The sequence below is a fragment of the Taudactylus pleione genome, unplaced genomic scaffold, assembly GCF_031769625.1.
Source record: "Taudactylus pleione unplaced genomic scaffold, aTauple2 ptg000262l, whole genome shotgun sequence".
Classification (NCBI taxonomy): domain Eukaryota; kingdom Metazoa; phylum Chordata; class Amphibia; order Anura; family Myobatrachidae; genus Taudactylus; species Taudactylus pleione.
The window spans coordinates 5,592,726-5,619,284 of NW_028284664.1; the positions used below are offsets into that span (position 1 = coordinate 5,592,726).

At 35.2% G+C, this 26,559-nt stretch overlaps 24 non-coding genes across 24 annotated transcripts; all 24 read left to right on the forward strand.

Moving 5' to 3' along the window:
• Positions 1-465: 465 nt before the first annotated feature.
• On the forward strand, positions 466-572 carry LOC148514311 (U6 spliceosomal RNA). Its single transcript, XR_015879538.1, has one exon. It is a non-coding gene; the product is annotated as a U6 spliceosomal RNA (small nuclear RNA).
• Positions 573-1,095: 523 nt separating this feature from the next.
• On the forward strand, positions 1,096-1,202 carry LOC148514312 (U6 spliceosomal RNA). Its single transcript, XR_015879819.1, has one exon. It is a non-coding gene; the product is annotated as a U6 spliceosomal RNA (small nuclear RNA).
• A 1,531-nt stretch (positions 1,203-2,733) lies between these two features.
• On the forward strand, positions 2,734-2,840 carry LOC148514313 (U6 spliceosomal RNA). The gene has a single exon (XR_015879539.1). It is a non-coding gene; the product is annotated as a U6 spliceosomal RNA (small nuclear RNA).
• Positions 2,841-3,363: 523 nt separating this feature from the next.
• LOC148514314 (U6 spliceosomal RNA) lies at positions 3,364-3,470 on the forward strand. The gene has a single exon (XR_015879820.1). It is a non-coding gene; the product is annotated as a U6 spliceosomal RNA (small nuclear RNA).
• A 1,531-nt stretch (positions 3,471-5,001) lies between these two features.
• LOC148514315 (U6 spliceosomal RNA) lies at positions 5,002-5,108 on the forward strand. Its single transcript, XR_015879540.1, has one exon. It is a non-coding gene; the product is annotated as a U6 spliceosomal RNA (small nuclear RNA).
• Positions 5,109-5,631: 523 nt separating this feature from the next.
• Positions 5,632-5,738, forward strand: LOC148514316 (U6 spliceosomal RNA). Its single transcript, XR_015879821.1, has one exon. It is a non-coding gene; the product is annotated as a U6 spliceosomal RNA (small nuclear RNA).
• A 1,531-nt stretch (positions 5,739-7,269) lies between these two features.
• On the forward strand, positions 7,270-7,376 carry LOC148514317 (U6 spliceosomal RNA). Its single transcript, XR_015879541.1, has one exon. It is a non-coding gene; the product is annotated as a U6 spliceosomal RNA (small nuclear RNA).
• Positions 7,377-7,899: 523 nt separating this feature from the next.
• LOC148514318 (U6 spliceosomal RNA) lies at positions 7,900-8,006 on the forward strand. The gene has a single exon (XR_015879822.1). It is a non-coding gene; the product is annotated as a U6 spliceosomal RNA (small nuclear RNA).
• Positions 8,007-9,537: 1,531 nt separating this feature from the next.
• Positions 9,538-9,644, forward strand: LOC148514319 (U6 spliceosomal RNA). Its single transcript, XR_015879542.1, has one exon. It is a non-coding gene; the product is annotated as a U6 spliceosomal RNA (small nuclear RNA).
• A 523-nt stretch (positions 9,645-10,167) lies between these two features.
• LOC148514320 (U6 spliceosomal RNA) lies at positions 10,168-10,274 on the forward strand. The gene has a single exon (XR_015879823.1). It is a non-coding gene; the product is annotated as a U6 spliceosomal RNA (small nuclear RNA).
• A 1,531-nt stretch (positions 10,275-11,805) lies between these two features.
• Positions 11,806-11,912, forward strand: LOC148514321 (U6 spliceosomal RNA). The gene has a single exon (XR_015879544.1). It is a non-coding gene; the product is annotated as a U6 spliceosomal RNA (small nuclear RNA).
• Positions 11,913-12,434: 522 nt separating this feature from the next.
• Positions 12,435-12,541, forward strand: LOC148514322 (U6 spliceosomal RNA). The gene has a single exon (XR_015879824.1). It is a non-coding gene; the product is annotated as a U6 spliceosomal RNA (small nuclear RNA).
• A 1,531-nt stretch (positions 12,542-14,072) lies between these two features.
• Positions 14,073-14,179, forward strand: LOC148514323 (U6 spliceosomal RNA). The gene has a single exon (XR_015879825.1). It is a non-coding gene; the product is annotated as a U6 spliceosomal RNA (small nuclear RNA).
• Positions 14,180-14,701: 522 nt separating this feature from the next.
• Positions 14,702-14,808, forward strand: LOC148514324 (U6 spliceosomal RNA). The gene has a single exon (XR_015879827.1). It is a non-coding gene; the product is annotated as a U6 spliceosomal RNA (small nuclear RNA).
• A 1,531-nt stretch (positions 14,809-16,339) lies between these two features.
• On the forward strand, positions 16,340-16,446 carry LOC148514325 (U6 spliceosomal RNA). Its single transcript, XR_015879545.1, has one exon. It is a non-coding gene; the product is annotated as a U6 spliceosomal RNA (small nuclear RNA).
• A 522-nt stretch (positions 16,447-16,968) lies between these two features.
• Positions 16,969-17,075, forward strand: LOC148514326 (U6 spliceosomal RNA). The gene has a single exon (XR_015879828.1). It is a non-coding gene; the product is annotated as a U6 spliceosomal RNA (small nuclear RNA).
• A 1,531-nt stretch (positions 17,076-18,606) lies between these two features.
• Positions 18,607-18,713, forward strand: LOC148514327 (U6 spliceosomal RNA). Its single transcript, XR_015879829.1, has one exon. It is a non-coding gene; the product is annotated as a U6 spliceosomal RNA (small nuclear RNA).
• Positions 18,714-19,235: 522 nt separating this feature from the next.
• LOC148514328 (U6 spliceosomal RNA) lies at positions 19,236-19,342 on the forward strand. The gene has a single exon (XR_015879830.1). It is a non-coding gene; the product is annotated as a U6 spliceosomal RNA (small nuclear RNA).
• Positions 19,343-20,873: 1,531 nt separating this feature from the next.
• LOC148514329 (U6 spliceosomal RNA) lies at positions 20,874-20,980 on the forward strand. The gene has a single exon (XR_015879546.1). It is a non-coding gene; the product is annotated as a U6 spliceosomal RNA (small nuclear RNA).
• A 522-nt stretch (positions 20,981-21,502) lies between these two features.
• LOC148514330 (U6 spliceosomal RNA) lies at positions 21,503-21,609 on the forward strand. The gene has a single exon (XR_015879831.1). It is a non-coding gene; the product is annotated as a U6 spliceosomal RNA (small nuclear RNA).
• A 1,531-nt stretch (positions 21,610-23,140) lies between these two features.
• Positions 23,141-23,247, forward strand: LOC148514331 (U6 spliceosomal RNA). Its single transcript, XR_015879832.1, has one exon. It is a non-coding gene; the product is annotated as a U6 spliceosomal RNA (small nuclear RNA).
• Positions 23,248-23,769: 522 nt separating this feature from the next.
• LOC148514332 (U6 spliceosomal RNA) lies at positions 23,770-23,876 on the forward strand. Its single transcript, XR_015879833.1, has one exon. It is a non-coding gene; the product is annotated as a U6 spliceosomal RNA (small nuclear RNA).
• Positions 23,877-25,407: 1,531 nt separating this feature from the next.
• On the forward strand, positions 25,408-25,514 carry LOC148514333 (U6 spliceosomal RNA). Its single transcript, XR_015879834.1, has one exon. It is a non-coding gene; the product is annotated as a U6 spliceosomal RNA (small nuclear RNA).
• Positions 25,515-26,036: 522 nt separating this feature from the next.
• LOC148514334 (U6 spliceosomal RNA) lies at positions 26,037-26,143 on the forward strand. The gene has a single exon (XR_015879835.1). It is a non-coding gene; the product is annotated as a U6 spliceosomal RNA (small nuclear RNA).
• The last annotated feature ends 416 nt before the right edge of the window (positions 26,144-26,559 follow it).

The window sequence follows — 26,559 nt, forward strand, 5'->3', positions numbered from 1 at the left end:
TTCTTTAGTCTCCCTAAACTAAATGCTATAAACTATAAAGTTATAAAAAAGAATGGTTATTTAATGGGCAGTAAATGTTTTTTTGGCTGGAGATTTTGCTGATGTCTGGAAACCTGGCTGCTTAGATGCACAGGGGTGCCTGGCAAAGAGCACCCATTTTTGTCAAGTGCCATCCTAGCCAAAGAATGCGAAGAAGCAATTTTAGCCTAGTACGGTCTATGGTTTTGAAGAAATGAACCTCTACATGCCAATTTTCATAATTTGTTTCACTGTGGTATGTATGGAAATCGATGGCTATTCCTTAATGGGATATTGAATTTTTTTGCCAGTTAGCAGCTCTATCTTGTTAATGTTCTCCAGTTTATAAAACCCTATTTAAATTTAACTTCCAACTTTCACTCTCCCTAAGATCAATCTTGAGGCACATGGTGGGGTATATAACTCTTAGGACTTTGCTTTTGGAATGTGCTTGCTTCGGCAGCACATATACTAAAATTGGAACGATACAGAGAAGATTAGCATGGCCCCTGCACAAGGATGACACGCAAATTCGTGAAGCGTTCCATATTTTAGGTATATAGCTCTGGACAAATTAATTCGATTCCACTTAAGATACCTGCAGATAAAAAGTCAAGAAATTTTGCAAGCAAAGAACAAATCGACCAACTTTTTTATGACAAAATCAGTTCGACATGACATATCATTTTCAAATTCAATTCTTGTCTAAATTGTGCAGGTTGTCTCAGTACTTCTATTAAGTCTTAGAAAACTATTTTGCCATTTTCCATTCCTACTTCACTTGTTCTGTACTTAGGAGCAATTTTAATCTTGTACAGCCTATGGTTCCAAAAGAAATGAACCTCCACATGCTAATTTGCATAATTAATTTGACTGTGGTACGTATAGAAATTGGTGGCCTTTCCTTAATGGGATATTGAATTTTTTTGCCAGTAAGTAGCTCTATCTTGTTTATTGTAAAGTGTTCTCCAGTCTTTGAAACCCCATCTGAATTTAACTTCCATCTTTTACTCTCCCTAAGATCAATCTTGAGGCACATGGTGGGGTATATATATCTTAGGACTTTGCTTTTGGAATGTGCTTGCTTCGGCAGCACATATACTAAAATTGGAACGATACAGAGAAGATTAGCATGGCCCCTGCGCAAGGATGACACGCAAATTCGTGAAGCGTTCCATATTTTAGGTATATAGCTCTGGACAAATTAATTCTTTTCCACTTAATGATACCTGCAGATAAAAAGGTAAGAAGTTTTGCAAGCAAAGAACAAATCGACCAACTCTTGTATGATGTCATCAGTTAGACATGACTTATCATTGTGTGAATTGTGCAGACTGCCTCAGTTATATTTAAACTTAGAAAATTATTTAGCCACCTTCAATTCTTATTGAACTTGCAGGGGTGTATCTATTGGTCGAAGCGGAAACGTAAGGGACAGGTGCCCCCTCCAAGTCACTCCAGGTCTGAAGGCATGAATATGCACTGCTGCACCCAATAGGTTCTGCTTGGTACAGTGGAAAAATGTATCTTTCTTTATCCAATAACTATTCATAACTCTAGACAATTGTACAGTACAAAACCACAATCTCCAGCAAATCAAATCTGCTAATATATAATTATTGAAGCCCATGGTGCATGCTGCAATCACCTAATTTGCTTAATGCATGAGATTTAAGACCCTTTCCACAAAGAACAAATGCCTAGCTTCTCCCTCTACACATAATGTTCCATCAAGAAACTCCCCAAACACCCATGGATATACTAGACTTCTAAAAATTCTTTTTTTAACTCTGCTCCACAAAAATAAGAGCTGAACACATAATGTATTAGATGTCAAACCAAGGAGCCATTCACAACACATAAGCACCTCTAACAGAATGTACAAAAATAAAAATAAAATGTTAGGGCTAGTTTAAATCATATACCAATACAATTAGGGAGACCAAGTTGTGGCTTCAAAATATATATATATTATTAATTTACAATACTTACCATATGCTTTTCATCTGTATTTTTTACTTTTATTGTTAATTGAGCCAAAAGATAGTGCACACAATACTTAATTTACAATCTTAAAGTTTAGCAGTTACATAATTTGCATATATCCAAATTTGTTTAGCAACAAATACATTTTAAGTGTAAACTATGTCATTTTTGACCTTTTTGCCCACTTATTTGACATTAACCGATTACATAAATGGTGATTAGCATATGATTAGTATTATAAACTAAAAACATTTAGAAGTAAAATTCTTTAGTCTCCCTAAACTAAATGCTATAAACTATAAAGTTATAAAAAAGAATGGTTATTTAATGGGCAGTAAATGTTTTTTTGGCTGGAGATTTTGCTGATGTCTGGAAACCTGGCTGCTTAGATGCACAGGGGTGCCTGGCAAAGAGCACCCATTTTTGTCAAGTGCCATCCTAGCCAAAGAATGCAAAGAAGCAATTTTAGCCTAGTACGGTCTATGGTTTTGAAGAAATGAACCTCTACATGCCAATTTTCATAATTTGTTTCACTGTGGTATGTATGGAAATCGATGGCTATTCCTTAATGGGATATTGAATTTTTTTGCCAGTTAGCAGCTCTATCTTGTTAATGTTCTCCAGTTTATAAAACCCTATTTAAATTTAACTTCCAACTTTCACTCTCCCTAAGATCAATCTTGAGGCACATGGTGGGGTATATAACTCTTAGGACTTTGCTTTTGGAATGTGCTTGCTTCGGCAGCACATATACTAAAATTGGAACGATACAGAGAAGATTAGCATGGCCCCTGCACAAGGATGACACGCAAATTCGTGAAGCGTTCCATATTTTAGGTATATAGCTCTGGACAAATTAATTCGATTCCACTTAAGATACCTGCAGATAAAAAGTCAAGAAATTTTGCAAGCAAAGAACAAATCGACCAACTTTTTTATGACAAAATCAGTTCGACATGACATATCATTTTCAAATTCAATTCTTGTCTAAATTGTGCAGGTTGTCTCAGTACTTCTATTAAGTCTTAGAAAACTATTTTGCCATTTTCCATTCCTACTTCACTTGTTCTGTACTTAGGAGCAATTTTAATCTTGTACAGCCTATGGTTCCAAAAGAAATGAACCTCCACATGCTAATTTGCATAATTAATTTGACTGTGGTACGTATAGAAATTGGTGGCCTTTCCTTAATGGGATATTGAATTTTTTTGCCAGTAAGTAGCTCTATCTTGTTTATTGTAAAGTGTTCTCCAGTCTTTGAAACCCCATCTGAATTTAACTTCCATCTTTTACTCTCCCTAAGATCAATCTTGAGGCACATGGTGGGGTATATATATCTTAGGACTTTGCTTTTGGAATGTGCTTGCTTCGGCAGCACATATACTAAAATTGGAACGATACAGAGAAGATTAGCATGGCCCCTGCGCAAGGATGACACGCAAATTCGTGAAGCGTTCCATATTTTAGGTATATAGCTCTGGACAAATTAATTCTTTTCCACTTAATGATACCTGCAGATAAAAAGGTAAGAAGTTTTGCAAGCAAAGAACAAATCGACCAACTCTTGTATGATGTCATCAGTTAGACATGACTTATCATTGTGTGAATTGTGCAGACTGCCTCAGTTATATTTAAACTTAGAAAATTATTTAGCCACCTTCAATTCTTATTGAACTTGCAGGGGTGTATCTATTGGTCGAAGCGGAAACGTAAGGGACAGGTGCCCCCTCCAAGTCACTCCAGGTCTGAAGGCATGAATATGCACTGCTGCACCCAATAGGTTCTGCTTGGTACAGTGGAAAAATGTATCTTTCTTTATCCAATAACTATTCATAACTCTAGACAATTGTACAGTACAAAACCACAATCTCCAGCAAATCAAATCTGCTAATATATAATTATTGAAGCCCATGGTGCATGCTGCAATCACCTAATTTGCTTAATGCATGAGATTTAAGACCCTTTCCACAAAGAACAAATGCCTAGCTTCTCCCTCTACACATAATGTTCCATCAAGAAACTCCCCAAACACCCATGGATATACTAGACTTCTAAAAATTCTTTTTTTAACTCTGCTCCACAAAAATAAGAGCTGAACACATAATGTATTAGATGTCAAACCAAGGAGCCATTCACAACACATAAGCACCTCTAACAGAATGTACAAAAATAAAAATAAAATGTTAGGGCTAGTTTAAATCATATACCAATACAATTAGGGAGACCAAGTTGTGGCTTCAAAATATATATATATTATTAATTTACAATACTTACCATATGCTTTTCATCTGTATTTTTTACTTTTATTGTTAATTGAGCCAAAAGATAGTGCACACAATACTTAATTTACAATCTTAAAGTTTAGCAGTTACATAATTTGCATATATCCAAATTTGTTTAGCAACAAATACATTTTAAGTGTAAACTATGTCATTTTTGACCTTTTTGCCCACTTATTTGACATTAACCGATTACATAAATGGTGATTAGCATATGATTAGTATTATAAACTAAAAACATTTAGAAGTAAAATTCTTTAGTCTCCCTAAACTAAATGCTATAAACTATAAAGTTATAAAAAAGAATGGTTATTTAATGGGCAGTAAATGTTTTTTTGGCTGGAGATTTTGCTGATGTCTGGAAACCTGGCTGCTTAGATGCACAGGGGTGCCTGGCAAAGAGCACCCATTTTTGTCAAGTGCCATCCTAGCCAAAGAATGCAAAGAAGCAATTTTAGCCTAGTACGGTCTATGGTTTTGAAGAAATGAACCTCTACATGCCAATTTTCATAATTTGTTTCACTGTGGTATGTATGGAAATCGATGGCTATTCCTTAATGGGATATTGAATTTTTTTGCCAGTTAGCAGCTCTATCTTGTTAATGTTCTCCAGTTTATAAAACCCTATTTAAATTTAACTTCCAACTTTCACTCTCCCTAAGATCAATCTTGAGGCACATGGTGGGGTATATAACTCTTAGGACTTTGCTTTTGGAATGTGCTTGCTTCGGCAGCACATATACTAAAATTGGAACGATACAGAGAAGATTAGCATGGCCCCTGCACAAGGATGACACGCAAATTCGTGAAGCGTTCCATATTTTAGGTATATAGCTCTGGACAAATTAATTCGATTCCACTTAAGATACCTGCAGATAAAAAGTCAAGAAATTTTGCAAGCAAAGAACAAATCGACCAACTTTTTTATGACAAAATCAGTTCGACATGACATATCATTTTCAAATTCAATTCTTGTCTAAATTGTGCAGGTTGTCTCAGTACTTCTATTAAGTCTTAGAAAACTATTTTGCCATTTTCCATTCCTACTTCACTTGTTCTGTACTTAGGAGCAATTTTAATCTTGTACAGCCTATGGTTCCAAAAGAAATGAACCTCCACATGCTAATTTGCATAATTAATTTGACTGTGGTACGTATAGAAATTGGTGGCCTTTCCTTAATGGGATATTGAATTTTTTTGCCAGTAAGTAGCTCTATCTTGTTTATTGTAAAGTGTTCTCCAGTCTTTGAAACCCCATCTGAATTTAACTTCCATCTTTTACTCTCCCTAAGATCAATCTTGAGGCACATGGTGGGGTATATATATCTTAGGACTTTGCTTTTGGAATGTGCTTGCTTCGGCAGCACATATACTAAAATTGGAACGATACAGAGAAGATTAGCATGGCCCCTGCGCAAGGATGACACGCAAATTCGTGAAGCGTTCCATATTTTAGGTATATAGCTCTGGACAAATTAATTCTTTTCCACTTAATGATACCTGCAGATAAAAAGGTAAGAAGTTTTGCAAGCAAAGAACAAATCGACCAACTCTTGTATGATGTCATCAGTTAGACATGACTTATCATTGTGTGAATTGTGCAGACTGCCTCAGTTATATTTAAACTTAGAAAATTATTTAGCCACCTTCAATTCTTATTGAACTTGCAGGGGTGTATCTATTGGTCGAAGCGGAAACGTAAGGGACAGGTGCCCCCTCCAAGTCACTCCAGGTCTGAAGGCATGAATATGCACTGCTGCACCCAATAGGTTCTGCTTGGTACAGTGGAAAAATGTATCTTTCTTTATCCAATAACTATTCATAACTCTAGACAATTGTACAGTACAAAACCACAATCTCCAGCAAATCAAATCTGCTAATATATAATTATTGAAGCCCATGGTGCATGCTGCAATCACCTAATTTGCTTAATGCATGAGATTTAAGACCCTTTCCACAAAGAACAAATGCCTAGCTTCTCCCTCTACACATAATGTTCCATCAAGAAACTCCCCAAACACCCATGGATATACTAGACTTCTAAAAATTCTTTTTTTAACTCTGCTCCACAAAAATAAGAGCTGAACACATAATGTATTAGATGTCAAACCAAGGAGCCATTCACAACACATAAGCACCTCTAACAGAATGTACAAAAATAAAAATAAAATGTTAGGGCTAGTTTAAATCATATACCAATACAATTAGGGAGACCAAGTTGTGGCTTCAAAATATATATATATTATTAATTTACAATACTTACCATATGCTTTTCATCTGTATTTTTTACTTTTATTGTTAATTGAGCCAAAAGATAGTGCACACAATACTTAATTTACAATCTTAAAGTTTAGCAGTTACATAATTTGCATATATCCAAATTTGTTTAGCAACAAATACATTTTAAGTGTAAACTATGTCATTTTTGACCTTTTTGCCCACTTATTTGACATTAACCGATTACATAAATGGTGATTAGCATATGATTAGTATTATAAACTAAAAACATTTAGAAGTAAAATTCTTTAGTCTCCCTAAACTAAATGCTATAAACTATAAAGTTATAAAAAAGAATGGTTATTTAATGGGCAGTAAATGTTTTTTTGGCTGGAGATTTTGCTGATGTCTGGAAACCTGGCTGCTTAGATGCACAGGGGTGCCTGGCAAAGAGCACCCATTTTTGTCAAGTGCCATCCTAGCCAAAGAATGCAAAGAAGCAATTTTAGCCTAGTACGGTCTATGGTTTTGAAGAAATGAACCTCTACATGCCAATTTTCATAATTTGTTTCACTGTGGTATGTATGGAAATCGATGGCTATTCCTTAATGGGATATTGAATTTTTTTGCCAGTTAGCAGCTCTATCTTGTTAATGTTCTCCAGTTTATAAAACCCTATTTAAATTTAACTTCCAACTTTCACTCTCCCTAAGATCAATCTTGAGGCACATGGTGGGGTATATAACTCTTAGGACTTTGCTTTTGGAATGTGCTTGCTTCGGCAGCACATATACTAAAATTGGAACGATACAGAGAAGATTAGCATGGCCCCTGCACAAGGATGACACGCAAATTCGTGAAGCGTTCCATATTTTAGGTATATAGCTCTGGACAAATTAATTCGATTCCACTTAAGATACCTGCAGATAAAAAGTCAAGAAATTTTGCAAGCAAAGAACAAATCGACCAACTTTTTTATGACAAAATCAGTTCGACATGACATATCATTTTCAAATTCAATTCTTGTCTAAATTGTGCAGGTTGTCTCAGTACTTCTATTAAGTCTTAGAAAACTATTTTGCCATTTTCCATTCCTACTTCACTTGTTCTGTACTTAGGAGCAATTTTAATCTTGTACAGCCTATGGTTCCAAAAGAAATGAACCTCCACATGCTAATTTGCATAATTAATTTGACTGTGGTACGTATAGAAATTGGTGGCCTTTCCTTAATGGGATATTGAATTTTTTTGCCAGTAAGTAGCTCTATCTTGTTTATTGTAAAGTGTTCTCCAGTCTTTGAAACCCCATCTGAATTTAACTTCCATCTTTTACTCTCCCTAAGATCAATCTTGAGGCACATGGTGGGGTATATATATCTTAGGACTTTGCTTTTGGAATGTGCTTGCTTCGGCAGCACATATACTAAAATTGGAACGATACAGAGAAGATTAGCATGGCCCCTGCGCAAGGATGACACGCAAATTCGTGAAGCGTTCCATATTTTAGGTATATAGCTCTGGACAAATTAATTCTTTTCCACTTAATGATACCTGCAGATAAAAAGGTAAGAAGTTTTGCAAGCAAAGAACAAATCGACCAACTCTTGTATGATGTCATCAGTTAGACATGACTTATCATTGTGTGAATTGTGCAGACTGCCTCAGTTATATTTAAACTTAGAAAATTATTTAGCCACCTTCAATTCTTATTGAACTTGCAGGGGTGTATCTATTGGTCGAAGCGGAAACGTAAGGGACAGGTGCCCCCTCCAAGTCACTCCAGGTCTGAAGGCATGAATATGCACTGCTGCACCCAATAGGTTCTGCTTGGTACAGTGGAAAAATGTATCTTTCTTTATCCAATAACTATTCATAACTCTAGACAATTGTACAGTACAAAACCACAATCTCCAGCAAATCAAATCTGCTAATATATAATTATTGAAGCCCATGGTGCATGCTGCAATCACCTAATTTGCTTAATGCATGAGATTTAAGACCCTTTCCACAAAGAACAAATGCCTAGCTTCTCCCTCTACACATAATGTTCCATCAAGAAACTCCCCAAACACCCATGGATATACTAGACTTCTAAAAATTCTTTTTTTAACTCTGCTCCACAAAAATAAGAGCTGAACACATAATGTATTAGATGTCAAACCAAGGAGCCATTCACAACACATAAGCACCTCTAACAGAATGTACAAAAATAAAAATAAAATGTTAGGGCTAGTTTAAATCATATACCAATACAATTAGGGAGACCAAGTTGTGGCTTCAAAATATATATATATTATTAATTTACAATACTTACCATATGCTTTTCATCTGTATTTTTTACTTTTATTGTTAATTGAGCCAAAAGATAGTGCACACAATACTTAATTTACAATCTTAAAGTTTAGCAGTTACATAATTTGCATATATCCAAATTTGTTTAGCAACAAATACATTTTAAGTGTAAACTATGTCATTTTTGACCTTTTTGCCCACTTATTTGACATTAACCGATTACATAAATGGTGATTAGCATATGATTAGTATTATAAACTAAAAACATTTAGAAGTAAAATTCTTTAGTCTCCCTAAACTAAATGCTATAAACTATAAAGTTATAAAAAAGAATGGTTATTTAATGGGCAGTAAATGTTTTTTTGGCTGGAGATTTTGCTGATGTCTGGAAACCTGGCTGCTTAGATGCACAGGGGTGCCTGGCAAAGAGCACCCATTTTTGTCAAGTGCCATCCTAGCCAAAGAATGCAAAGAAGCAATTTTAGCCTAGTACGGTCTATGGTTTTGAAGAAATGAACCTCTACATGCCAATTTTCATAATTTGTTTCACTGTGGTATGTATGGAAATCGATGGCTATTCCTTAATGGGATATTGAATTTTTTTGCCAGTTAGCAGCTCTATCTTGTTAATGTTCTCCAGTTTATAAAACCCTATTTAAATTTAACTTCCAACTTTCACTCTCCCTAAGATCAATCTTGAGGCACATGGTGGGGTATATAACTCTTAGGACTTTGCTTTTGGAATGTGCTTGCTTCGGCAGCACATATACTAAAATTGGAACGATACAGAGAAGATTAGCATGGCCCCTGCACAAGGATGACACGCAAATTCGTGAAGCGTTCCATATTTTAGGTATATAGCTCTGGACAAATTAATTCGATTCCACTTAAGATACCTGCAGATAAAAAGTCAAGAAATTTTGCAAGCAAAGAACAAATCGACCAACTTTTTTATGACAAAATCAGTTCGACATGACATATCATTTTCAAATTCAATTCTTGTCTAAATTGTGCAGGTTGTCTCAGTACTTCTATTAAGTCTTAGAAAACTATTTTGCCATTTTCCATTCCTACTTCACTTGTTCTGTACTTAGGAGCAATTTTAATCTTGTACAGCCTATGGTTCCAAAAGAAATGAACCTCCACATGCTAATTTGCATAATTAATTTGACTGTGGTACGTATAGAAATTGGTGGCCTTTCCTTAATGGGATATTGAATTTTTTTGCCAGTAAGTAGCTCTATCTTGTTTATTGTAAAGTGTTCTCCAGTCTTTGAAACCCCATCTGAATTTAACTTCCATCTTTTACTCTCCCTAAGATCAATCTTGAGGCACATGGTGGGGTATATATATCTTAGGACTTTGCTTTTGGAATGTGCTTGCTTCGGCAGCACATATACTAAAATTGGAACGATACAGAGAAGATTAGCATGGCCCCTGCGCAAGGATGACACGCAAATTCGTGAAGCGTTCCATATTTTAGGTATATAGCTCTGGACAAATTAATTCTTTTCCACTTAATGATACCTGCAGATAAAAAGGTAAGAAGTTTTGCAAGCAAAGAACAAATCGACCAACTCTTGTATGATGTCATCAGTTAGACATGACTTATCATTGTGTGAATTGTGCAGACTGCCTCAGTTATATTTAAACTTAGAAAATTATTTAGCCACCTTCAATTCTTATTGAACTTGCAGGGGTGTATCTATTGGTCGAAGCGGAAACGTAAGGGACAGGTGCCCCCTCCAAGTCACTCCAGGTCTGAAGGCATGAATATGCACTGCTGCACCCAATAGGTTCTGCTTGGTACAGTGGAAAAATGTATCTTTCTTTATCCAATAACTATTCATAACTCTAGACAATTGTACAGTACAAAACCACAATCTCCAGCAAATCAAATCTGCTAATATATAATTATTGAAGCCCATGGTGCATGCTGCAATCACCTAATTTGCTTAATGCATGAGATTTAAGACCCTTTCCACAAAGAACAAATGCCTAGCTTCTCCCTCTACACATAATGTTCCATCAAGAAACTCCCCAAACACCCATGGATATACTAGACTTCTAAAAATTCTTTTTTTAACTCTGCTCCACAAAAATAAGAGCTGAACACATAATGTATTAGATGTCAAACCAAGGAGCCATTCACAACACATAAGCACCTCTAACAGAATGTACAAAAATAAAAATAAAATGTTAGGGCTAGTTTAAATCATATACCAATACAATTAGGGAGACCAAGTTGTGGCTTCAAAATATATATATATTATTAATTTACAATACTTACCATATGCTTTTCATCTGTATTTTTTACTTTTATTGTTAATTGAGCCAAAAGATAGTGCACACAATACTTAATTTACAATCTTAAAGTTTAGCAGTTACATAATTTGCATATATCCAAATTTGTTTAGCAACAAATACATTTTAAGTGTAAACTATGTCATTTTTGACCTTTTTGCCCACTTATTTGACATTAACCGATTACATAAATGGTGATTAGCATATGATTAGTATTATAAACTAAAAACATTTAGAAGTAAAATTCTTTAGTCTCCCTAAACTAAATGCTATAAACTATAAAGTTATAAAAAAGAATGGTTATTTAATGGGCAGTAAATGTTTTTTTGGCTGGAGATTTTGCTGATGTCTGGAAACCTGGCTGCTTAGATGCACAGGGGTGCCTGGCAAAGAGCACCCATTTTTGTCAAATGCCATCCTAGCCAAAGAATGCAAAGAAGCAATTTTAGCCTAGTACGGTCTATGGTTTTGAAGAAATGAACCTCTACATGCCAATTTTCATAATTTGTTTCACTGTGGTATGTATGGAAATCGATGGCTATTCCTTAATGGGATATTGAATTTTTTTGCCAGTTAGCAGCTCTATCTTGTTAATGTTCTCCAGTTTATAAAACCCTATTTAAATTTAACTTCCAACTTTCACTCTCCCTAAGATCAATCTTGAGGCACATGGTGGGGTATATAACTCTTAGGACTTTGCTTTTGGAATGTGCTTGCTTCGGCAGCACATATACTAAAATTGGAACGATACAGAGAAGATTAGCATGGCCCCTGCACAAGGATGACACGCAAATTCGTGAAGCGTTCCATATTTTAGGTATATAGCTCTGGACAAATTAATTCGATTCCACTTAAGATACCTGCAGATAAAAAGTCAAGAAATTTTGCAAGCAAAGAACAAATCGACCAACTTTTTTATGACAAAATCAGTTCGACATGACATATCATTTTCAAATTCAATTCTTGTCTAAATTGTGCAGGTTGTCTCAGTACTTCTATTAAGTCTTAGAAAACTATTTTGCCATTTTCCATTCCTACTTCACTTGTTCTGTACTTAGGAGCAATTTTAATCTTGTACAGCCTATGGTTCCAAAAGAAATGAACCTCCACATGCTAATTTGCATAATTAATTTGACTGTGGTACGTATAGAAATTGGTGGCCTTTCCTTAATGGGATATTGAATTTTTTGCCAGTAAGTAGCTCTATCTTGTTTATTGTAAAGTGTTCTCCAGTCTTTGAAACCCCATCTGAATTTAACTTCCATCTTTTACTCTCCCTAAGATCAATCTTGAGGCACATGGTGGGGTATATATATCTTAGGACTTTGCTTTTGGAATGTGCTTGCTTCGGCAGCACATATACTAAAATTGGAACGATACAGAGAAGATTAGCATGGCCCCTGCGCAAGGATGACACGCAAATTCGTGAAGCGTTCCATATTTTAGGTATATAGCTCTGGACAAATTAATTCTTTTCCACTTAATGATACCTGCAGATAAAAAGGTAAGAAGTTTTGCAAGCAAAGAACAAATCGACCAACTCTTGTATGATGTCATCAGTTAGACATGACTTATCATTGTGTGAATTGTGCAGACTGCCTCAGTTATATTTAAACTTAGAAAATTATTTAGCCACCTTCAATTCTTATTGAACTTGCAGGGGTGTATCTATTGGTCGAAGCGGAAACGTAAGGGACAGGTGCCCTCTCCAAGTCACTCCAGGTCTGAAGGCATGAATATGCACTGCTGCACCCAATAGGTTCTGCTTGGTACAGTGGAAAAATGTATCTTTCTTTATCCAATAACTATTCATAACTCTAGACAATTGTACAGTACAAAACCACAATCTCCAGCAAATCAAATCTGCTAATATATAATTATTGAAGCCCATGGTGCATGCTGCAATCACCTAATTTGCTTAATGCATGAGATTTAAGACCCTTTCCACAAAGAACAAATGCCTAGCTTCTCCCTCTACACATAATGTTCCATCAAGAAACTCCCCAAACACCCATGGATATACTAGACTTCTAAAAATTCTTTTTTTAACTCTGCTCCACAAAAATAAGAGCTGAACACATAATGTATTAGATGTCAAACCAAGGAGCCATTCACAACACATAAGCACCTCTAACAGAATGTACAAAAATAAAAATAAAATGTTAGGGCTAGTTTAAATCATATACCAATACAATTAGGGAGACCAAGTTGTGGCTTCAAAATATATATATATTATTAATTTACAATACTTACCATATGCTTTTCATCTGTATTTTTTACTTTTATTGTTAATTGAGCCAAAAGATAGTGCACACAATACTTAATTTACAATCTTAAAGTTTAGCAGTTACATAATTTGCATATATCCAAATTTGTTTAGCAACAAATACATTTTAAGTGTAAACTATGTCATTTTTGACCTTTTTGCCCACTTATTTGACATTAACCGATTACATAAATGGTGATTAGCATATGATTAGTATTATAAACTAAAAACATTTAGAAGTAAAATTCTTTAGTCTCCCTAAACTAAATGCTATAAACTATAAAGTTATAAAAAAGAATGGTTATTTAATGGGCAGTAAATGTTTTTTTGGCTGGAGATTTTGCTGATGTCTGGAAACCTGGCTGCTTAGATGCACAGGGGTGCCTGGCAAAGAGCACCCATTTTTGTCAAGTGCCATCCTAGCCAAAGAATGCAAAGAAGCAATTTTAGCCTAGTACAGTCTATGGTTTTGAAGAAATGAACCTCTACATGCCAATTTTCATAATTTGTTTCACTGTGGTATGTATGGAAATCGATGGCTATTCCTTAATGGGATATTGAATTTTTTTGCCAGTTAGCAGCTCTATCTTGTTAATGTTCTCCAGTTTATAAAACCCTATTTAAATTTAACTTCCAACTTTCACTCTCCCTAAGATCAATCTTGAGGCACATGGTGGGGTATATCACTCTTAGGACTTTGCTTTTGGAATGTGCTTGCTTCGGCAGCACATATACTAAAATTGGAACGATACAGAGAAGATTAGCATGGCCCCTGCGCAAGGATGACACGCAAATTCGTGAAGCGTTCCATATTTTAGGTATATAGCTTTGGACAAATTAATTCGATTCCACTTAAGATACCTGCAGATAAAAAGTCAAGAAATTTTGCAAGCAAAGAATAAATCGACCAACTTTTTTATGACAAAATCAGTTCGACATGACATATCATTTTCAAATTCAATTCTTGTCTAAATTGTGCAGGTTGTCTCAGTACTTCTATTAAGTCTTAGAAAACTATTTTGCCACTTTCCATTCCTACTTCACTTGTTCTGTACTTAGGAGCAATTTTAATCTTGTACAGCCTATGGTTCCAAAAGAAATGAACCTCCACATGCTAATTTGCATAATTAATTTGACTGTGGTACGTATAGAAATTGGTGGCCTTTCCTTAATGGGATATTGAATTTTTTGCCAGTAAGTAGCTCTATCTTGTTTATTGTAAAGTGTTCTCCAGTCTTTGAAACCCCATCTGAATTTAACTTCCATCTTTTACTCTCCCTAAGATCAATCTTGAGGCACATGGTGGGGTATATATATCTTAGGACTTTGCTTTTGGAATGTGCTTGCTTCGGCAGCACATATACTAAAATTGGAACGATACAGAGAAGATTAGCATGGCCCCTGCGCAAGGATGACACGCAAATTCGTGAAGCGTTCCATATTTTAGGTATATAGCTCTGGACAAATTAATTCTTTTCCACTTAATGATACCTGCAGATAAAAAGGTAAGAAGTTTTGCAAGCAAAGAACAAATCGACCAACTCTTGTATGATGTCATCAGTTAGACATGACTTATCATTGTGTGAATTGTGCAGACTGCCTCAGTTATATTTAAACTTAGAAAATTATTTAGCCACCTTCAATTCTTATTGAACTTGCAGGGGTGTATCTATTGGTCGAAGCGGAAACGTAAGGGACAGGTGCCCCCTCCAAGTCACTCCAGGTCTGAAGGCATGAATATGCACTGCTGCACCCAATAGGTTCTGCTTGGTACAGTGGAAAAATGTATCTTTCTTTATCCAATAACTATTCATAACTCTAGACAATTGTACAGTACAAAACCACAATCTCCAGCAAATCAAATCTGCTAATATATAATTATTGAAGCCCATGGTGCATGCTGCAATCACCTAATTTGCTTAATGCATGAGATTTAAGACCCTTTCCACAAAGAACAAATGCCTAGCTTCTCCCTCTACACATAATGTTCCATCAAGAAACTCCCCAAACACCCATGGATATACTAGACTTCTAAAAATTCTTTTTTTAACTCTGCTCCACAAAAATAAGAGCTGAACACATAATGTATTAGATGTCAAACCAAGGAGCCATTCACAACACATAAGCACCTCTAACAGAATGTACAAAAATAAAAATAAAATGTTAGGGCTAGTTTAAATCATATACCAATACAATTAGGGAGACCAAGTTGTGGCTTCAAAATATATATATATTATTAATTTACAATACTTACCATATGCTTTTCATCTGTATTTTTTACTTTTATTGTTAATTGAGCCAAAAGATAGTGCACACAATACTTAATTTACAATCTTAAAGTTTAGCAGTTACATAATTTGCATATATCCAAATTTGTTTAGCAACAAATACATTTTAAGTGTAAACTATGTCATTTTTGACCTTTTTGCCCACTTATTTGACATTAACCGATTACATAAATGGTGATTAGCATATGATTAGTATTATAAACTAAAAACATTTAGAAGTAAAATTCTTTAGTCTCCCTAAACTAAATGCTATAAACTATAAAGTTATAAAAAAGAATGGTTATTTAATGGGCAGTAAATGTTTTTTTGGCTGGAGATTTTGCTGATGTCTGGAAACCTGGCTGCTTAGATGCACAGGGGTGCCTGGCAAAGAGCACCCATTTTTGTCAAGTGCCATCCTAGCCAAAGAATGCAAAGAAGCAATTTTAGCCTAGTACGGTCTATGGTTTTGAAGAAATGAACCTCTACATGCCAATTTTCATAATTTGTTTCACTGTGGTATGTATGGAAATCGATGGCTATTCCTTAATGGGATATTGAATTTTTTTGCCAGTTAGCAGCTCTATCTTGTTAATGTTCTCCAGTTTATAAAACCCTATTTAAATTTAACTTCCAACTTTCACTCTCCCTAAGATCAATCTTGAGGCACATGGTGGGGTATATAACTCTTAGGACTTTGCTTTTGGAATGTGCTTGCTTCGGCAGCACATATACTAAAATTGGAACGATACAGAGAAGATTAGCATGGCCCCTGCACAAGGATGACACGCAAATTCGTGAAGCGTTCCATATTTTAGGTATATAGCTCTGGACAAATTAATTCGATTCCACTTAAGATACCTGCAGATAAAAAGTCAAGAAATTTTGCAAGCAAAGAACAAATCGACCAACTTTTTTATGACAAAATCAGTTCGACATGACATATCATTTTCAAATTCAATTCTTGTCTAAATTGTGCAGGTTGTCTCAGTACTTCTATTAAGTCTTAGAAAACTATTTTGCCATTTTCCATTCCTACTTCACTTGTTCTGTACTTAGGAGCAATTTTAATCTTGTACAGCCTATGGTTCCAAAAGAAATGAACCTCCACATGCTAATTTGCATAATTAATTTGACTGTGGTACGTATAGAAATTGGTGGCCTTTCCTTAATGGGATATTGAATTTTTTGCCAGTAAGTAGCTCTATCTTGTTTATTGTAAAGTGTTCTCCAGTCTTTGAAACCCCATCTGAATTTAACTTCCATCTTTTACTCTCCCTAAGATCAATCTTGAGGCACATGGTGGGGTATATATATCTTAGGACTTTGCTTTTGGAATGTGCTTGCTTCGGCAGCACATATACTAAAATTGGAACGATACAGAGAAGATTAGCATGGCCCCTGCGCAAGGATGACACGCAAATTCGTGAAGCGTTCCATATTTTAGGTATATAGCTCTGGACAAATTAATTCTTTTCCACTTAATGATACCTGCAGATAAAAAGGTAAGAAGTTTTGCAAGCAAAGAACAAATCGACCAACTCTTGTATGATGTCATCAGTTAGACATGACTTATCATTGTGTGAATTGTGCAGACTGCCTCAGTTATATTTAAACTTAGAAAATTATTTAGCCACCTTCAATTCTTATTGAACTTGCAGGGGTGTATCTATTGGTCGAAGCGGAAACGTAAGGGACAGGTGCCCTCTCCAAGTCACTCCAGGTCTGAAGGCATGAATATGCACTGCTGCACCCAATAGGTTCTGCTTGGTACAGTGGAAAAATGTATCTTTCTTTATCCAATAACTATTCATAACTCTAGACAATTGTACAGTACAAAACCACAATCTCCAGCAAATCAAATCTGCTAATATATAATTATTGAAGCCCATGGTGCATGCTGCAATCACCTAATTTGCTTAATGCATGAGATTTAAGACCCTTTCCACAAAGAACAAATGCCTAGCTTCTCCCTCTACACATAATGTTCCATCAAGAAACTCCCCAAACACCCATGGATATACTAGACTTCTAAAAATTCTTTTTTTAACTCTGCTCCACAAAAATAAGAGCTGAACACATAATGTATTAGATGTCAAACCAAGGAGCCATTCACAACACATAAGCACCTCTAACAGAATGTACAAAAATAAAAATAAAATGTTAGGGCTAGTTTAAATCATATACCAATACAATTAGGGAGACCAAGTTGTGGCTTCAAAATATATATATATTATTAATTTACAATACTTACCATATGCTTTTCATCTGTATTTTTTACTTTTATTGTTAATTGAGCCAAAAGATAGTGCACACAATACTTAATTTACAATCTTAAAGTTTAGCAGTTACATAATTTGCATATATCCAAATTTGTTTAGCAACAAATACATTTTAAGTGTAAACTATGTCATTTTTGACCTTTTTGCCCACTTATTTGACATTAACCGATTACATAAATGGTGATTAGCATATGATTAGTATTATAAACTAAAAACATTTAGAAGTAAAATTCTTTAGTCTCCCTAAACTAAATGCTATAAACTATAAAGTTATAAAAAAGAATGGTTATTTAATGGGCAGTAAATGTTTTTTTGGCTGGAGATTTTGCTGATGTCTGGAAACCTGGCTGCTTAGATGCACAGGGGTGCCTGGCAAAGAGCACCCATTTTTGTCAAGTGCCATCCTAGCCAAAGAATGCAAAGAAGCAATTTTAGCCTAGTACAGTCTATGGTTTTGAAGAAATGAACCTCTACATGCCAATTTTCATAATTTGTTTCACTGTGGTATGTATGGAAATCGATGGCTATTCCTTAATGGGATATTGAATTTTTTTGCCAGTTAGCAGCTCTATCTTGTTAATGTTCTCCAGTTTATAAAACCCTATTTAAATTTAACTTCCAACTTTCACTCTCCCTAAGATCAATCTTGAGGCACATGGTGGGGTATATCACTCTTAGGACTTTGCTTTTGGAATGTGCTTGCTTCGGCAGCACATATACTAAAATTGGAACGATACAGAGAAGATTAGCATGGCCCCTGCGCAAGGATGACACGCAAATTCGTGAAGCGTTCCATATTTTAGGTATATAGCTTTGGACAAATTAATTCGATTCCACTTAAGATACCTGCAGATAAAAAGTCAAGAAATTTTGCAAGCAAAGAATAAATCGACCAACTTTTTTATGACAAAATCAGTTCGACATGACATATCATTTTCAAATTCAATTCTTGTCTAAATTGTGCAGGTTGTCTCAGTACTTCTATTAAGTCTTAGAAAACTATTTTGCCACTTTCCATTCCTACTTCACTTGTTCTGTACTTAGGAGCAATTTTAATCTTGTACAGCCTATGGTTCCAAAAGAAATGAACCTCCACATGCTAATTTGCATAATTAATTTGACTGTGGTACGTATAGAAATTGGTGGCCTTTCCTTAATGGGATATTGAATTTTTTGCCAGTAAGTAGCTCTATCTTGTTTATTGTAAAGTGTTCTCCAGTCTTTGAAACCCCATCTGAATTTAACTTCCATCTTTTACTCTCCCTAAGATCAATCTTGAGGCACATGGTGGGGTATATATATCTTAGGACTTTGCTTTTGGAATGTGCTTGCTTCGGCAGCACATATACTAAAATTGGAACGATACAGAGAAGATTAGCATGGCCCCTGCGCAAGGATGACACGCAAATTCGTGAAGCGTTCCATATTTTAGGTATATAGCTCTGGACAAATTAATTCTTTTCCACTTAATGATACCTGCAGATAAAAAGGTAAGAAGTTTTGCAAGCAAAGAACAAATCGACCAACTCTTGTATGATGTCATCAGTTAGACATGACTTATCATTGTGTGAATTGTGCAGACTGCCTCAGTTATATTTAAACTTAGAAAATTATTTAGCCACCTTCAATTCTTATTGAACTTGCAGGGGTGTATCTATTGGTCGAAGCGGAAACGTAAGGGACAGGTGCCCCCTCCAAGTCACTCCAGGTCTGAAGGCATGAATATGCACTGCTGCACCCAATAGGTTCTGCTTGGTACAGTGGAAAAATGTATCTTTCTTTATCCAATAACTATTCATAACTCTAGACAATTGTACAGTACAAAACCACAATCTCCAGCAAATCAAATCTGCTAATATATAATTATTGAAGCCCATGGTGCATGCTGCAATCACCTAATTTGCTTAATGCATGAGATTTAAGACCCTTTCCACAAAGAACAAATGCCTAGCTTCTCCCTCTACACATAATGTTCCATCAAGAAACTCCCCAAACACCCATGGATATACTAGACTTCTAAAAATTCTTTTTTTAACTCTGCTCCACAAAAATAAGAGCTGAACACATAATGTATTAGATGTCAAACCAAGGAGCCATTCACAACACATAAGCACCTCTAACAGAATGTACAAAAATAAAAATAAAATGTTAGGGCTAGTTTAAATCATATACCAATACAATTAGGGAGACCAAGTTGTGGCTTCAAAATATATATATATTATTAATTTACAATACTTACCATATGCTTTTCATCTGTATTTTTTACTTTTATTGTTAATTGAGCCAAAAGATAGTGCACACAATACTTAATTTACAATCTTAAAGTTTAGCAGTTACATAATTTGCATATATCCAAATTTGTTTAGCAACAAATACATTTTAAGTGTAAACTATGTCATTTTTGACCTTTTTGCCCACTTATTTGACATTAACCGATTACATAAATGGTGATTAGCATATGATTAGTATTATAAACTAAAAACATTTAGAAGTAAAATTCTTTAGTCTCCCTAAACTAAATGCTATAAACTATAAAGTTATAAAAAAGAATGGTTATTTAATGGGCAGTAAATGTTTTTTTGGCTGGAGATTTTGCTGATGTCTGGAAACCTGGCTGCTTAGATGCACAGGGGTGCCTGGCAAAGAGCACCCATTTTTGTCAAATGCCATCCTAGCCAAAGAATGCAAAGAAGCAATTTTAGCCTAGTACGGTCTATGGTTTTGAAGAAATGAACCTCTACATGCCAATTTTCATAATTTGTTTCACTGTGGTATGTATGGAAATCGATGGCTATTCCTTAATGGGATATTGAATTTTTTTGCCAGTTAGCAGCTCTATCTTGTTAATGTTCTCCAGTTTATAAAACCCTATTTAAATTTAACTTCCAACTTTCACTCTCCCTAAGATCAATCTTGAGGCACATGGTGGGGTATATAACTCTTAGGACTTTGCTTTTGGAATGTGCTTGCTTCGGCAGCACATATACTAAAATTGGAACGATACAGAGAAGATTAGCATGGCCCCTGCACAAGGATGACACGCAAATTCGTGAAGCGTTCCATATTTTAGGTATATAGCTCTGGACAAATTAATTCGATTCCACTTAAGATACCTGCAGATAAAAAGTCAAGAAATTTTGCAAGCAAAGAACAAATCGACCAACTTTTTTATGACAAAATCAGTTCGACATGACATATCATTTTCAAATTCAATTCTTGTCTAAATTGTGCAGGTTGTCTCAGTACTTCTATTAAGTCTTAGAAAACTATTTTGCCATTTTCCATTCCTACTTCACTTGTTCTGTACTTAGGAGCAATTTTAATCTTGTACAGCCTATGGTTCCAAAAGAAATGAACCTCCACATGCTAATTTGCATAATTAATTTGACTGTGGTACGTATAGAAATTGGTGGCCTTTCCTTAATGGGATATTGAATTTTTTGCCAGTAAGTAGCTCTATCTTGTTTATTGTAAAGTGTTCTCCAGTCTTTGAAACCCCATCTGAATTTAACTTCCATCTTTTACTCTCCCTAAGATCAATCTTGAGGCACATGGTGGGGTATATATATCTTAGGACTTTGCTTTTGGAATGTGCTTGCTTCGGCAGCACATATACTAAAATTGGAACGATACAGAGAAGATTAGCATGGCCCCTGCGCAAGGATGACACGCAAATTCGTGAAGCGTTCCATATTTTAGGTATATAGCTCTGGACAAATTAATTCTTTTCCACTTAATGATACCTGCAGATAAAAAGGTAAGAAGTTTTGCAAGCAAAGAACAAATCGACCAACTCTTGTATGATGTCATCAGTTAGACATGACTTATCATTGTGTGAATTGTGCAGACTGCCTCAGTTATATTTAAACTTAGAAAATTATTTAGCCACCTTCAATTCTTATTGAACTTGCAGGGGTGTATCTATTGGTCGAAGCGGAAACGTAAGGGACAGGTGCCCCCTCCAAGTCACTCCAGGTCTGAAGGCATGAATATGCACTGCTGCACCCAATAGGTTCTGCTTGGTACAGTGGAAAAATGTATCTTTCTTTATCCAATAACTATTCATAACTCTAGACAATTGTACAGTACAAAACCACAATCTCCAGCAAATCAAATCTGCTAATATATAATTATTGAAGCCCATGGTGCATGCTGCAATCACCTAATTTGCTTAATGCATGAGATTTAAGACCCTTTCCACAAAGAACAAATGCCTAGCTTCTCCCTCTACACATAATGTTCCATCAAGAAACTCCCCAAACACCCATGGATATACTAGACTTCTAAAAATTCTTTTTTTAACTCTGCTCCACAAAAATAAGAGCTGAACACATAATGTATTAGATGTCAAACCAAGGAGCCATTCACAACACATAAGCACCTCTAACAGAATGTACAAAAATAAAAATAAAATGTTAGGGCTAGTTTAAATCATATACCAATACAATTAGGGAGACCAAGTTGTGGCTTCAAAATATATATATATTATTAATTTACAATACTTACCATATGCTTTTCATCTGTATTTTTTACTTTTATTGTTAATTGAGCCAAAAGATAGTGCACACAATACTTAATTTACAATCTTAAAGTTTAGCAGTTACATAATTTGCATATATCCAAATTTGTTTAGCAACAAATACATTTTAAGTGTAAACTATGTCATTTTTGACCTTTTTGCCCACTTATTTGACATTAACCGATTACATAAATGGTGATTAGCATATGATTAGTATTATAAACTAAAAACATTTAGAAGTAAAATTCTTTAGTCTCCCTAAACTAAATGCTATAAACTATAAAGTTATAAAAAAGAATGGTTATTTAATGGGCAGTAAATGTTTTTTTGGCTGGAGATTTTGCTGATGTCTGGAAACCTGGCTGCTTAGATGCACAGGGGTGCCTGGCAAAGAGCACCCATTTTTGTCAAGTGCCATCCTAGCCAAAGAATGCAAAGAAGCAATTTTAGCCTAGTACAGTCTATGGTTTTGAAGAAATGAACCTCTACATGCCAATTTTCATAATTTGTTTCACTGTGGTATGTATGGAAATCGATGGCTATTCCTTAATGGGATATTGAATTTTTTTGCCAGTTAGCAGCTCTATCTTGTTAATGTTCTCCAGTTTATAAAACCCTATTTAAATTTAACTTCCAACTTTCACTCTCCCTAAGATCAATCTTGAGGCACATGGTGGGGTATATCACTCTTAGGACTTTGCTTTTGGAATGTGCTTGCTTCGGCAGCACATATACTAAAATTGGAACGATACAGAGAAGATTAGCATGGCCCCTGCGCAAGGATGACACGCAAATTCGTGAAGCGTTCCATATTTTAGGTATATAGCTTTGGACAAATTAATTCGATTCCACTTAAGATACCTGCAGATAAAAAGTCAAGAAATTTTGCAAGCAAAGAATAAATCGACCAACTTTTTTATGACAAAATCAGTTCGACATGACATATCATTTTCAAATTCAATTCTTGTCTAAATTGTGCAGGTTGTCTCAGTACTTCTATTAAGTCTTAGAAAACTATTTTGCCACTTTCCATTCCTACTTCACTTGTTCTGTACTTAGGAGCAATTTTAATCTTGTACAGCCTATGGTTCCAAAAGAAATGAACCTCCACATGCTAATTTGCATAATTAATTTGACTGTGGTACGTATAGAAATTGGTGGCCTTTCCTTAATGGGATATTGAATTTTTTGCCAGTAAGTAGCTCTATCTTGTTTATTGTAAAGTGTTCTCCAGTCTTTGAAACCCCATCTGAATTTAACTTCCATCTTTTACTCTCCCTAAGATCAATCTTGAGGCACATGGTGGGGTATATATATCTTAGGACTTTGCTTTTGGAATGTGCTTGCTTCGGCAGCACATATACTAAAATTGGAACGATACAGAGAAGATTAGCATGGCCCCTGCGCAAGGATGACACGCAAATTCGTGAAGCGTTCCATATTTTAGGTATATAGCTCTGGACAAATTAATTCTTTTCCACTTAATGATACCTGCAGATAAAAAGGTAAGAAGTTTTGCAAGCAAAGAACAAATCGACCAACTCTTGTATGATGTCATCAGTTAGACATGACTTATCATTGTGTGAATTGTGCAGACTGCCTCAGTTATATTTAAACTTAGAAAATTATTTAGCCACCTTCAATTCTTATTGAACTTGCAGGGGTGTATCTATTGGTCGAAGCGGAAACGTAAGGGACAGGTGCCCCCTCCAAGTCACTCCAGGTCTGAAGGCATGAATATGCACTGCTGCACCCAATAGGTTCTGCTTGGTACAGTGGAAAAATGTATCTTTCTTTATCCAATAACTATTCATAACTCTAGACAATTGTACAGTACAAAACCACAATCTCCAGCAAATCAAATCTGCTAATATATAATTATTGAAGCCCATGGTGCATGCTGCAATCACCTAATTTGCTTAATGCATGAGATTTAAGACCCTTTCCACAAAGAACAAATGCCTAGCTTCTCCCTCTACACATAATGTTCCATCAAGAAACTCCCCAAACACCCATGGATATACTAGACTTCTAAAAATTCTTTTTTTAACTCTGCTCCACAAAAATAAGAGCTGAACACATAATGTATTAGATGTCAAACCAAGGAGCCATTCACAACACATAAGCACCTCTAACAGAATGTACAAAAATAAAAATAAAATGTTAGGGCTAGTTTAAATCATATACCAATACAATTAGGGAGACCAAGTTGTGGCTTCAAAATATATATATATTATTAATTTACAATACTTACCATATGCTTTTCATCTGTATTTTTTACTTTTATTGTTAATTGAGCCAAAAGATAGTGCACACAATACTTAATTTACAATCTTAAAGTTTAGCAGTTACATAATTTGCATATATCCAAATTTGTTTAGCAACAAATACATTTTAAGTGTAAACTATGTCATTTTTGACCTTTTTGCCCACTTATTTGACATTAACCGATTACATAAATGGTGATTAGCATATGATTAGTATTATAAACTAAAAACATTTAGAAGTAAAATTCTTTAGTCTCCCTAAACTAAATGCTATAAACTATAAAGTTATAAAAAAGAATGGTTATTTAATGGGCAGTAAATGTTTTTTTGGCTGGAGATTTTGCTGATGTCTGGAAACCTGGCTGCTTAGATGCACAGGGGTGCCTGGCAAAGAGCACCCATTTTTGTCAAATGCCATCCTAGCCAAAGAATGCAAAGAAGCAATTTTAGCCTAGTACGGTCTATGGTTTTGAAGAAATGAACCTCTACATGCCAATTTTCATAATTTGTTTCACTGTGGTATGTATGGAAATCGATGGCTATTCCTTAATGGGATATTGAATTTTTTTGCCAGTTAGCAGCTCTATCTTGTTAATGTTCTCCAGTTTATAAAACCCTATTTAAATTTAACTTCCAACTTTCACTCTCCCTAAGATCAATCTTGAGGCACATGGTGGGGTATATAACTCTTAGGACTTTGCTTTTGGAATGTGCTTGCTTCGGCAGCACATATACTAAAATTGGAACGATACAGAGAAGATTAGCATGGCCCCTGCGCAAGGATGACACGCAAATTCGTGAAGCGTTCCATATTTTAGGTATATAGCTCTGGACAAATTAATTCGATTCCACTTAAGATACCTGCAGATAAAAAGTCAAGAAATTTTGCAAGCAAAGAACAAATCGACCAACTTTTTTATGACAAAATCAGTTCGACATGACATATCATTTTCAAATTCAATTCTTGTCTAAATTGTGCAGGTTGTCTCAGTACTTCTATTAAGTCTTAGAAAACTATTTTGCCATTTTCCATTCCTACTTCACTTGTTCTGTACTTAGGAGCAATTTTAATCTTGTACAGCCTATGGTTCCAAAAGAAATGAACCTCCACATGCTAATTTGCATAATTAATTTGACTGTGGTACGTATAGAAATTGGTGGCCTTTCCTTAATGGGATATTGAATTTTTTGCCAGTAAGTAGCTCTATCTTGTTTATTGTAAAGTGTTCTCCAGTCTTTGAAACCCCATCTGAATTTAACTTCCATCTTTTACTCTCCCTAAGATCAATCTTGAGGCACATGGTGGGGTATATATATCTTAGGACTTTGCTTTTGGAATGTGCTTGCTTCGGCAGCACATATACTAAAATTGGAACGATACAGAGAAGATTAGCATGGCCCCTGCGCAAGGATGACACGCAAATTCGTGAAGCGTTCCATATTTTAGGTATATAGCTCTGGACAAATTAATTCTTTTCCACTTAATGATACCTGCAGATAAAAAGGTAAGAAGTTTTGCAAGCAAAGAACAAATCGACCAACTCTTGTATGATGTCATCAGTTAGACATGACTTATCATTGTGTGAATTGTGCAGACTGCCTCAGTTATATTTAAACTTAGAAAATTATTTAGCCACCTTCAATTCTTATTGAACTTGCAGGGGTGTATCTATTGGTCGAAGCGGAAACGTAAGGGACAGGTGCCCCCTCCAAGTCACTCCAGGTCTGAAGGCATGAATATGCACTGCTGCACCCAATAGGTTCTGCTTGGTACAGTGGAAAAATGTATCTTTCTTTATCCAATAACTATTCATAACTCTAGACAATTGTACAGTACAAAACCACAATCTCCAGCAAATCAA